Here is a 13,268-nt window from a genome sequence, read left to right as displayed (position 1 = left end):
GCATCTCTGTGCTAGCAATTGCTCGTTTCAAATACACTACTGTTGCTATGACTAACAGCAGCAGTGTGTTAGAACCTGAAGTACTGACGCACACACACCATTTCTCATTGCTTACATTTTTATACGTGCATACATTCCTGTTCCTCACTTGGCATTTTTAATTCACAGTAAACACACAGTTAATACAGAAACAGAGGAAAATGATACAGCAAAGGTCTATGAAGGCTTGAACTTGATTTCAGGGAAGAAGAGAAGGTCAAAAAGCAGTGCTTTTAAGGATGAAAGAGGAAAGATTTTTTGTTGTAAACAAATGAAAAAATGATAAGGTGGAAGAAGTATGTAATAGAACTTTATAGAGATGAAGACCTCCATAAATCTGGAATGTGATCAGATAGAAAATGATGATACCCTAGAAATTAAGGAAAATGGGAAACTGAAGCAGCCATTAAAAGAATAAAGGATAGGAAAGTTCTGGGAGTGGATGATATTCAAAGGGAGCTGTTGAAGGCATTGGGAAAGGAAAGAATCGAACTCCTTTCCATTCTTTTTAATAGAAATCTGGAGGAGGACAGAATACCTAAAGACTTCAAAACATCTATTTTTGTTCCTGTTCCCAAGATTACAGGAACGATGGATTGCAATAAGCACAGAACTATCAGCTTAATTAGACACATTGCAAAAGTCCTAATCAACATAATATACAGAAAATGGAACAGATGATAGAAAGAGAATTAAATAAAGCACAATTTGGTTTCAAGGAGAAACAGGGGAGCTATCACAACACTATGGATATTGGGGGAAAAAATGATTGAGTACAATAAAGATATATATCTATGTTTTGTGGATTACAAAAAAAAGCTTTCGATAATGTTAACCAATCACTGTTATTTGATATTATGCATAAAATAGGAATAGATGAAAAAATTATTAAACTGCTGTTCAGAATATATAAAACTCAAGAAGCCAGGGTTAGATCTGAAGGAGAGATATGGAATGGATCCTCATAAGGAAGGGTGTGAGGCAAGGTTGTTGGATGTCTCCACTCTTTTAATGTCTATAGTGAATGGATGATGAGAGAGGCCTTGGAAGACCTGAAGGATGGAATAAAGATAAATGGACATCTGATAAATAATATAAGATATGCAGATGATATTGTACTTATGAGCAAAAAAGAGGAAGGCTTGCAAAGAATTTTGAATAGACTGAACAGGGTTGGAAATGAGAGTTATAAAATGAAAATAATCATCATCATCAAATTCCTGCCACGTACCCTCAAGGAGTGTACAGGATATGATAGTACTACATGAAAAAAAATTACATCATTATTAATTTCCTATCTACAATATTCCTCCAAATCAGTCTGTTACTTATCAAGACTCCAACATTATCAGATCTTATATTTCTATCATCTAAAGCACTTTGTACTGTATCAATCCACCTATATGTTGGTCTTCCTCTGGGTCGTTTTGCTAATCTTTCCTCACCCATTCTGTTTAAGTGACCATACCACCTGAGATTAGCTCTGCTAACGCATTCCTGGATGCTGACAATGTCAAGTTCTTTCCTAATATCCTCGTTTTTAATATACTGCCATTGATGCCATCTGTTCATGCCTATAATCTTTCTCAGGGCTCTCATATCTGCTGTTTCTAGTCTTTGGTCAAGTGTTTTACTTCTGACCCAGCTCTCAGATCCATAAGTTAAAACTGGTTTGAACACTGGCTTGCATACAGCTAATTTAGTGTTCCGACTAATTTCTCTCTTATTCCATATGAATTTATTCAATTGACTTCCCACCATACCAGCTTTGCTGATTCTGTTGTCTATTTCTATATTTAATTTACCATCTTCAGTAAAAATCGTGCCTAAATAGCTGAAATGTTTTACTTGTTCCACAGGTTCTCCATTCACAAACACAGTTGACATTTTCAATGATTCTGCCTATTTTCATTGTCTTTGTCTTTTTATTGCTGACCTTCATACCATATCTATTACAACAGTTATTCAATTTAGTCAGAGAATCTTGCAGACTTGTAGCAGATTTATTTAGAAGTATAACATCATCCGCATAAAGCAAAGAGCTGACATTAACATCTACAATTTTGATATCATGTTTAATACCACTTTCCTTCATAATGTGATGCATATAGATAATGAATAACAGAGGGGATAATGTACATCCTTGTCTCACACCAGATTTAACATTAAACCATCTTCCTGTGCTTCCTTCAATTCTAACTGCTGACTTACAACTCAAATAAAGACTAAGTATTGCTTGGTATAATGCCCCATTGACACCATATAACTGCAGCGTATTGAATAGCTTCTCTCTTGGCACCTTGTCATATGCCTTTTCCAGATCAACAAAACTTAAATACAGATCTTTGTTATATTCCCATGCTTTCTCAACTATTTGTCGTAAAGTGAAGATCTGATCCTGACAGCCTCTATTTGGCCTGAATCCAGCTTGTTCTTCACCAAGCTTTTCTTCCACAATTCTTCTCAACCGTTTCTCAAGTATACTTGCATAGATCTTGCCAGGAACACTCAGTAGGGAAATACCTCTGTAATTTTCACATGCAGTTTTATTTCCCTTTTTATATATGGGTACTATGAGAGCTCTACTCCAATCATCGGGAATTCGTCCCTCTGTCCAGGCTTTCTGAACTATGCAGTGCAGCCACCGTAAGACTCTTATACCACCATACTTCAGCATTTCTGGTCGAATATCATCTACTCCTGCTGCCTTTCCACATTTCAAGCCTTTGATGGCTTTTTCTACTTCAAGTATGGATATGTATTCCTGACTGCATGCCTGGTCAGTGTTTTTTACCACTGTGCTGTCATCACTGCTTGCTTCATTTAGCAGTTTTTCAAAGTAATTACTCCATACTTCAAGGATATCTTTTTCTCCCGTTTTCATGTCACCTTTATCATCTCTAATTCCTTTTACAGCACTCTTTCCTCCATTCTTAAGCTTCTTCAACAACCTCCACAATATTTTGCCACCTTCTTGATATTTATTTTCTATGTTCTTGCCAAAGTCCTCCCATGACTTTTGTTTAGCTAGTTTTACACAGTGTTTAGCATTCTTGCATTTGTCTCTATATTCTCTAAGAGCACAAGCTGACTTATTTGACAAGAACTTTTGGTATGCTTTCTTCTTTTCCTTCACTGCCTCTTTAACTTCCTTACAGACAACCTCACCACATGCCTCTCTGGCAGAATCAATCAATGTTTTCTTCAGAGTTTGCCACTGAATCTCCAAGGTTTGATTCCTGTTCTCAAACTCTTTCATTTTCTTTTCAATAATCTTTCTGTATTTTAGTGTACAGTTCACATCTGAGAGCTGCTCAACTTTTATTCGCTTTAAAACTTTCTTACATGTTATTCTTTTCAATATGAAATTCAATTTTATCCTGCTCAAGACTAAATAGTGATCACTTCCAATTTCAGATCCTCTGTACACTGGTGTCCTGCACCAGGGAGAAACATATCACAATCAACAATAACATAGTCAATGAGACTTTTCTTATTCCTAGCTTCTTCTCTCCATGTGAATTTGTGCACATTTTTATGTTGGAACATGGTGTTAGTAATAACCAGTCCATGTCCTGAGCAGAAATCCAACAGATATTTGCCATTATTATTAGCTTTGCTCTTTTCTCCAAATTTTCCCAAAATATTTTTGTATGTCTCACAATCATTTCCTACTCTACTATTTAGATCCCCAACAAGGACCAACTTTTCCTTTTTCATTGTGTCAGTTGCTTTTTCTAAAGCGTCAAAAAATTCCTCCACTTCTACCTTAGTAGAACCTTCTGTGGGACCATAGGCACAAATAAGTCTCATTGTCCAGTTCCCCATTCTCATATTTGTCCACATTACTCTACTTGAGACTGACTGCCATTCAAGAAGATTAGCCTCGTATTTTGTGTTGAATACTATGGCTACTCCTTCTTTTCCTTGATTGTCATTGCCTGAATATAACATTTTGTATTTATTGCTCAGAAAGATCTCACCAGTTTTGGTCTTTTTTGTTTGTCACCCCTATTATGTCGATCTGGTACTTATCTAATTCCTCAGCTAGCTCCATTTCTTTGCCATTCAGGCTTCTTACGTTGATAGTACCGATCTTTAACTCTGGTGATGTTGAGTTGGGGTTTGTTTTCAGATTTGTTCCAGTAGCTGACTTTTCGCTGTTCGCCCTGGTTCCCTGGCGAAAACAACGGGGGCCTTGTTTAACCGGGCGACGCCCCAGCCGGCATGAAATTTTGTCATGTTGTACCATCATTTTTTATTTTGGTTTAACCAATAAGAATACAATTTGGTCGGCTAAATCCCAAATTGCCAGCCCATCCTCGTTCGTTCAGTGTCAAAGTAGTACCCAACAGGGTGCACCACGAGAAGGTGAGGATTGGACATTAGGTCAGAAGCCCTGGTCGGTTCTCTGCATTCCTTTAAAGGCTATGTGGAGGTCTCCTCTCAGTTATACAGCTTTGACCCTTAAGCAACCCGTAAAATGAAAATAAATATTCAAAAGACAAAAGTGATAAAGATTTCAAGGAAAAAGGAATGGTTGGATGGGAATCACTTTGCAGAACGGACAAAGAATACAAAATGTAAAAAATTAAGAACAGAATTAAAAAAGCAAAAACCGCATTTTTCCAAATATACCCATATTAGGAAACAGAAATACAAACAAAAAGTTAAAAATAAGAATCCTCAAGACAATGATCTGGAGAATGGGGATATATGGATGCGAGTCCTGGACAAATCAATAAGATAACTGACCAATTGAATGCGTTTGAAATGTGGTGCTTGAGGAAAAATGGATAGTTATCAGCTGGACTGAAAGAGTGAGCAATGAAGAGGTTCTTGAAAGATCCAAAGAAGAAAAATAGCATTTGCAGGACATTTGATGAGGGGTTCTTCTGGAGATCTCCCCAGAATAGTATTGCAGGAGATGGAGAGAAGGAGTGGAAGACCAACTGAAATGGAAAGACAACATTAAAGACTAGATGGGCAAGAATCTTAGAGAAGCAAGAGATAGAGAGGAATGGAAGAGGACTGTTCATCAGTTGCAATCCTCTCAAAAGAGGAGGCCACAGGATTAGATTAGAAACATACAGTATAGCATGCTATGAAATTTTGTACTAAGATATCCAAAATGTCTTTGAATAAAAGGCTGATTGACAACTTGCTAACCAATGGGCATATGCCAAATAGAAGCAAGCAGTGCTGTAACACGGGCATGGCGAAAGAGGTGCCCGCCACGGGCACAACTAGGTTTAGGGCACAAAACGTAAAACATAAAAAGATATAAAAGTCTGCTATTTTATATTGTATTTTTAAATTTCAGCAGTACGCCGCTTTAGACACACAGCAACTCATTTTGATGGGGTTTAATAGTAAGTATTTAACACATTGCATTTAGTAAAATTTAACTTGTTATATTTAAATTTTTCAAAATTTTTTTCATTTTTGGGTTGGGAGGGGGGGGGACACAAGTTAGACACTTGTCACAGCCGCTTCATACCCTTACTGTACTGGCAGCAAGGAGTGATATCACAATCAAGATACAATAATAAAGAAAACATCATAAAATAGCTGCAAAACTCATACTAAGTCACACGTCAATTGCCTTAGAATCCTGTAATGGAAATCATACTTCCTTTTGGATATGTATATTGCTATGCATTATGGATGGGGTCACTACCCAGATGAGTTTCAACCTTTATTGAGGTCTCCTCAGTGGAAGCTAGACCTAGGAAGTTATTAAGGTTAAACCTATGCAAAAGTCACATTTTCCATATACAAGTTGTAAAATGCTGCATCATCTTTATAAAATACTCTGGATCAAAGATAATTATAGAATGTTTTTTTCATTTAATTTACTTCATAATTTTTCATTATGAAGTAAATTATAACAACAGACAGAAAATTATATTCTTGTTTTAATTCTGTACTGTGTAAGCAAACAAAGTTTGTGCGAAGGTTCTTTACATTTAAATTCTGGACACATTGTTTACTGGTCATAAATAGCCTATCCAAAAATGTGGGAGGGGGATAAACATCAGCTACAAAACTATCAACCCGAGTACTCCTCTTATTTATGTCAAAAAAACAATAGAGAAGATCATCAATGAGAGTCTTCCCTATCAAAAGTCCAACAATTAATCAGTAACCACTGGTACAGTTTCTGCCACTATCTACAGTAGATTCCCTTGACCACATTACTACTCTAGACAAAAGTAGTGATGAGAGAGCTTGGTCCACGTTTACCATGAGTTACCTCAGTCCTGAAGATACTTCAGGTGCAAACTATGTTTGCTTACACTTGGATAATGGATTAAACTAAATTTATTATAATCTAACCAAGTGGGAAAAAACTTCCAACATCTTTCTCTAAATCCAGAGTAATTTAACAATAAGGTGAGACACCTTTTGGCAACTCGTATAGGTAAATATGACTTCTCCATTACTTCCACCTTAATATCACCACCTCTGAGTCTGGCTCCCACTGACGAGACCTCAATAAAGGTCGAAACCAGTCTGGGTAGTGGCCCTTCCCTTCATGAAATAGCATTATACATGCCTGCAAGGAGATGTGCTTTGCATTATGGGGAGATACTAAGACAAGTAGTGATGAGAGCTTGGTCAACCTTTACCACGAGTTGCCTCAGTCCTGAAGATACTTCAAACTATGTTTGTTTACACTTGGATAATGGATTAAACTAAATTTATTATACTTTAGACACATGAAAAACAAAAAGCCATGAAATGCCATTAAAAGAAACATATATTTGCTGTTATTTCCAGAGCATTTTACTAGTTATGGTAAACAATCCTACCCAACAAACTACTGTTAGACCTCTTCTTAAACTTGTATTTGAAATGCTAATTGTGCAAATAAAAGTTAGCAACAGATTCATTATCCTTGATAGTGGAATGACTTTAAAATCTATAAGAGCTACAAAAAAATGACTAGAATATTTAAAAAATAATAATGTAAACAAAACAAATCTATGCCAGAGTCTAATGAGGTAATGACAATTTACTCAACTTTGATGTCATCAAGATGCAGTTTTGTTGTCTAAAGAAAGGCTTTTAGTTCACTTTACGTTACTTTCTGTAATCTCAGGATATATAATTTCTCTTCACATTTTACCTCCCGCCTTTCTTGGAAAGAAGGCATTCACCGCCTTCAATAAACTTTGCTACTCCTATATGATAACTCAGTAGAAATCCCAAATGTGCTAATCTTAAAAGTTTCCTAAACTAGCGCTGTAAAAATTAATAATTTTCAAAAACTTCTCTAAAAATTCTACATATTATCCCAAAGGAAGATGTCAAAGACTCATCTAATCCGAGTAATTTGGCTTTCCCGCAGAACCAATTAATTTAATGCCGTTTTCAACCGTTTTCTTTTTGTAAAATCATAAAAAAAAACATGTTGGTGAAATAGTACCGTAAGAAAAATGCAATTCATAACGCTATATTGTGAAGCTTTGGTAATGTATAATTGTTTATCTGCTGTTGTCTAGAATTACTGCCGAAACTAAGGCCAGCAGTGCACTGTATTGTATTTGTCAACCTGGCAAACGGATAAATCTGGCTGATTTATCCGTTCTACGAATGGATAAATCAAGATTTTTAACACCTTAACACCCTAAAAGACTGGCTTACCACCTTCAACTGAAAATGTGCTTCCTGTCCAAGGCGGAATTTGAACCCAGGTCATTCTATTCTGCCCTGGTTCAAAGAAATTTGTTCGTGTGTAATCCTTTACATGTAATTATTTTATTCTAGAGAAGGCTTTAGCATGCTAATAATAAAATATATCCATTAATATGGGGCAAAAATATCAGCACGCTTCGCAAGTGAAGTTAACGTTCATGCTCTTAATATAAATTGGAGCCGGTCGTAGAGAGAAGAATAGATCAACGTATCTGGAAGTTTAAAAATTTTCATAACATGTAATTCATTAACTCTGGAATACGAAAGAACCACAAAAAGTTTAAGACATACAATCCATGATGAGAACAAGAAAAACTCACCCATTTAAGACTGAGAGCTATGTCATTTTTAAATACAGCGCGTAAACCATCCATGATAATAGCGACATTTCTTCGAAGCGAACGGAAGTATATAAATCATTCCTGAGCATGCGTCGAGAAAAAAAAAAGAAAGGAATGTCACACTCTGTCAGCTGTTAGCGTTTTCGATTTTAGAACTGCTGGTTGTGCAGTTTGTTTGATTAAAAAAAAGTAAGTCTCCCGATGAGTATCTTGACTCCATTGAGATGCCCATATAATAATAATAATGTACTTATCATAATTTTTATTCTGAAGCAACTGTCTTTTTATAACATGTATATTTAATCATTCTCCTGAATTTGATTTTAAGTGTGGCTAGGTCGCATCTGCCACTGTGCAGTTTATCACCATTGTCGGATTAACAACCAGTTCGCAAAATTTCTCAACCGACTCGCGCGAGTTCTCCAGCATAATACCATTGAATGTACTTTAATTTTGCCAATCCATTTGTATATGAAAAAAAATAGCAGCAACATGGACTTGTCAGCTATGCCAAAGTGTTATGTTGAATCAGCTCCGATCAAAATTATCGAATTTTATGCAATGATAATTCAAGTGGATGTTGCACTTTTCCCTTTGGACGCCCTGGAAAGAGTGAGTGACAAAGGAAGCGACTTGAAAAATTAGTTACTTGGAGCTTATCCATAAAGGATAGTGTATAATTGGATACCATCATTTATGGAATGAATATTTGAGATTGTTTGTGAATGTAACGTCTAGAAAAAGTGGGTTAACGTCTAGAAAAAACTAACTGCCCTTTTTGGCTGCGGCTAATCAAATTAGTAGAACTAAACTGTATTTGCTAATGAAGCCCTCACGTCTTTAATACCAATGCAAATTTCAGTCACTGCGTATGCATCTACCTGTGTTCTTGGTTTCTGCTCGTTTCAGCACGTTTAAAATGCGCCTCAATACCGCGTGGCAGACTCTGCGAAGGGAACTACATTTCTCTAATTTCATACATGTCTATTCAACACGTGCTTCAGTGACAACGGTGGCCTTATCTAATTTACAGTCGCACCGTGACACTTCATGACTATTTGTTTAAGTGCTCAAAAGTTATTTCTTAATGATTCTCATTAGTATCCGGCGCACACCTAGCACACCCCAATATACGCTTCTGGCATTAGGTACCATACAAATTTTAAACCTCCTTTCAGTTTAAAGTTGTATTTTAGGAAAATTATATTTCTGGTTTCTGACTGCAATCGCATTTCTGGGTTTTGTACGTCCTTGTCATTCCCACGACTATAGCCACATTTTACCATTAACATTACTGACAGGATGGGTGAAGCACTAGTGCTTTTCGTATTCCCCTTTATCTGTAATGAGAGGTATTTGGGAATGGGAGGTTTGTGAGCAGTTAAGCTCGCCCTCTGAAGGCAGTTGTGTTAGCTATGATCAGTTGAAAGATGAATAGACTTCGGTCTTTTGTGTTTGTAGTAATCAGTGTCATTGTAATTGACAGCTTGTACGATTAGTGGGTTTGAATGTGAATTTGACTTCACGAAGAATTTTTCTGCAAGATTCCGAAGAAAGGAGGAAATGTATGGAATGCCGGTTTCTCAATGAATCTGTGAATTTCTGATGAACCATGGTGCATCCAGGATCATCTTAAGGCTGTTTTGGATTCTCTGCATTTTCGAAATGTTTGATCTTGAAGTGTGACTCCATGCTGGTGAGGCATAGGTAATGACTGGACGTATTACCATCCGGTAAAGAAGAAATTTATTATGTAGGTTCAATTTGCTCTTGCGGTTGATCAATGGGTAGAGCTGTGCTATTACTTTGGAAGATTTGGAGCCAATGAGATTGATGTGCTTGTTAAAAAGGAGTTTCTTATCCATTAATACCCCAAGATATTTGGTCTCTGATTGCCATGGGATCTTATGACCAGAGAGCAGGATGTCTTCTTTGATGGAGACCTTTCTTCTTAAAAACAACATGGATGAGCTTTTGAGGGGGTTCACTTGAAGCCTGCAGTTGGTGAACCACTTTGCTAGCTCATTGATACTTCCTTGGAGTCTAGTGACTGCTAGGCGAGGGCTGAGGGATCTAGCTACAATAGCGGTGTCGTCGGCATAAAGGGCTGTAGTAGTTGTTCTTGAATTGAGAGGAATATCTGTCATGTAAGTTGGGAAAAGTATTGGGGCCAGAAGAGAACCCTGAGGTACTCCCGCCAGAATTTTGCGCCTTGATGACACAATTCCGTAGAGTTTTGCTTGCATCTATCTTTCATTAATATATGAATATATGAGTTTCACTAGTTTAATTGGGATATTGTTTTTAATTAGTTTGAAGATAAGGCATTGACACCTTATCAAAGGCCTTGGCAACATCAAAAATACAGCAGCAGTGTGAAGGTACCAGTTAAAACCATCGGCGATATGTTCTGTTAGTCGGTGAATTTGTTGCACCATGTTGTGTGATTTGCGAAACCCAAATTGCTCATTTGGGATTATTTTCTGTTTGTCCACTGCTGATTGTAGTCTTGATAGGATTATCTTTTCTATTACTTTGCCAAGACAGGAAAGAAGACTGATGGACCTGTAGCTTTGGGGAAGTTGTGGGTTATTACCAGGCTTTTTCAGAAGTATAATGTCCGCGAGTTTCCAATCTGTGGGAAAATACTGGAATTTTAAAATGGAATTGGTAATAATAACTAGATCAATTATGGCTTTCCGTGGGAGTAACTTTATTATTCTAACAGGGCCTTCTAAAAGCAACAGGAAACAAATCCGATTACAAAAAGAACAACAAAATAACCGATATGAGAGCTGAAAAATAAACCCTTGCATGGCCAATTTCTTCGAGATACTGAGGACAAAATTGGCATAAACAAGACGTGGCAATGGCTACAATATGGTAACATTAAAAAAGAAACAGAAAGGTTTATTCTAGCAGCTCAAGAACAGGCATTACAAACTAATGCAACGAAAGCAAAAATTTTGAACATCGATAATAATAGCAAATGCAAATTATGCGATCAGAAAGATGAGACTGTAGAACATTTAATCAGTGCCTGCAGCAAAATAGCTCAAATTGACTTATAAATACCTCCATGATCAAGTGGCCAAAATTATTCATTGGCATGTATGTAAAAAAATATGGCTTTCTTACTTCTGATAACTGGTGGCAGCATAAAAGAGAGACTGTATTGGAAAACGAAACAGCAAAAATTCTCTGGGACTTCAGAATACAAACTGATCGACATTTGGAACACAATATACCTGACATCACAATTATCGAACATCGACAGGTTTGGATTATTGATATCGCAGTACCTAGTGATAACAACACTAACAACAAAGAACTGGAAAAAATTACTAACTATCGAGATCTGGCAATCGAAGTTGGCCGACTGTGGCTTAAACACACCAAAGTTATTCCAATAGTCATCCGTGCATTTGGTGCAACTTCAAAGAAGCTATCCAACTATTTACAGCATTAAACATCAACAAAATAACCACATATGATCTACAAAAAAATCATTACATGGAACCGTTCTTTCGCCATGTGGCTAGTAAAAGGAAGAATATCCATGGAAATATTACTTTAAAAAGTGTTGAGGATACGGAAATTATAAAAGCTAATCAAATAGTTGAGTTGCTTAGTGATCATTTCGCAAAGGTGTACCATCTTGGTAGTGATAGTGCAGTGTCAAATGTGCCATTGACTGACGAGAGTCTAGAGATAGACGAAATTGAGGTGCTTAATATATTAAAGAACCTTAATGCTAACACTGCCATTGGGTTAGATGGCATATCGGCCCATGTGTTACGAGAATGTGCAAGAGAATTAGCAACTCCTCTAACCAGGATGTTTAATTTAAGCCACAGTTCTGGTAAAGTGCCAACAGAGTGGAAAGAGGGGAAAATAGTTCCATTGCACAAGGGAGGCTCTAAGACAGAGGTTGCCAATTATAGACCAATCAAAATATCTGGAGTGGTGGTTAAGATTTTAGAGAAATTGGTAAAAATTAGAATTCAGGACTGAGTGGACAGCAATATGATGCTTTATAAAGGGCAACATGGTTTTGTGAAGGGTAGGTCTTGCCTAAGTAATCTGCTTACTTTCTATAATAAAGTAACAGTAGTGTTGGATAAAGCAAATCCTTACTCAGTGATACTGCTTGACAAGGCCATAATCATAGACAAACAAGACAAAGAAACAATGCTTAGAATATCCGAAACTATTGCCAAAAAATGCGATGAAAATTCTATCAACGAGCACCGCCCCTACCTAATTTCCGAATGTTGGATGATCCAGAACTTACAAATTAAGCCACTCCTCCGGCCATGTAGCGACCACAAATGCCCTTATTTGGCAAATTCAACTTGCTGCCTTGACATAGCCCTACACTCCTTCCGACAAAGTTCCGATGATGGTCAGACGACGACCGAAACGGTCTACACCCCGTTAACCCCAGTCCCAGTTTCCACATAAGTATACCCTTCCCCATCGTTTCCCCCCTCTCCCTCCCCCCACAAAAAATGCGGCCCTAAATAATATATATATATTATATATTATTATTAATAGTAACCCGGGTTTCCAAACTTATTTTCCCATGTCAAAACACACCCCCATGTTCCTTCTACCCTCTTCACCCCGTTTATAAACAACCTTCAGCAGGATAAGTATGTACAAAATTTTTCCACCTCTTTTATTCTGCCATGATTGCCTTCTGTACTCACCCATAATGCCCTAAAAAATATATATATATAAAAAAAATAAATAAATAAATAAATAAATAATATATATATATATATATATATATATATATATATTTTTTTTTTTTTTTTTGGAGTAATTATAGCCAATGTATTAAAATAAGGGACACTCCTAAACAAAAACAGGCTATAATAGCCGTAATTATATTAATAGTGTTTGAGAGGAGTAACATGGGAATTTTCCCAGAAACTATACTTAATACTGCTTGACTTTGCAAAGGCTTTTGACAGGATTCCACATGAAACTCTGTTACATAAATTAGAGCAAATGGGTATGGATCCGAACACGGTAATTTGGATTAAAGGATGGTTGGTGGACAGATATCAAAGAGTGGTTTACGGAGGAGCTGAGTCCAGGAAAAGGCAAGTGACTAGTGGTGTACCTCAGGACTCAGTGCTTGGTCCTCTATTGTTTAATTTGTACATCAGTGATATTGGA

At 36.8% G+C, this 13,268-nt stretch overlaps 1 protein-coding gene across 1 annotated transcript in view; it reads right to left on the bottom strand.

The window, feature by feature from the left end:
• Positions 1 to 8,131, bottom strand: part of LOC150095205 (DNA helicase MCM8-like) — a 56,305-nt gene extending 48,174 nt beyond the window's left edge. The window contains exon 1 of the mRNA XM_090409880.1: positions 8,061 to 8,131. The gene's annotated coding sequence lies outside the window, so the exon portion shown is untranslated. The remainder of the gene's footprint in view (positions 1 to 8,060) is intronic.
• Positions 8,132 to 13,268: the final 5,137 nt, after the last annotated feature.

The sequence above is a fragment of the Typopeltis vanoorti genome, chromosome 20 (genome assembly GCF_054136105.1).
Source record: "Typopeltis vanoorti isolate ZY-2024b chromosome 20, IOZ_Tvanoo_1.0, whole genome shotgun sequence".
Taxonomy (NCBI): Eukaryota; Metazoa; Arthropoda; class Arachnida; order Uropygi; family Thelyphonidae; genus Typopeltis; species Typopeltis vanoorti.
This window is presented reverse-complemented; position numbering and strand designations above follow the sequence as displayed.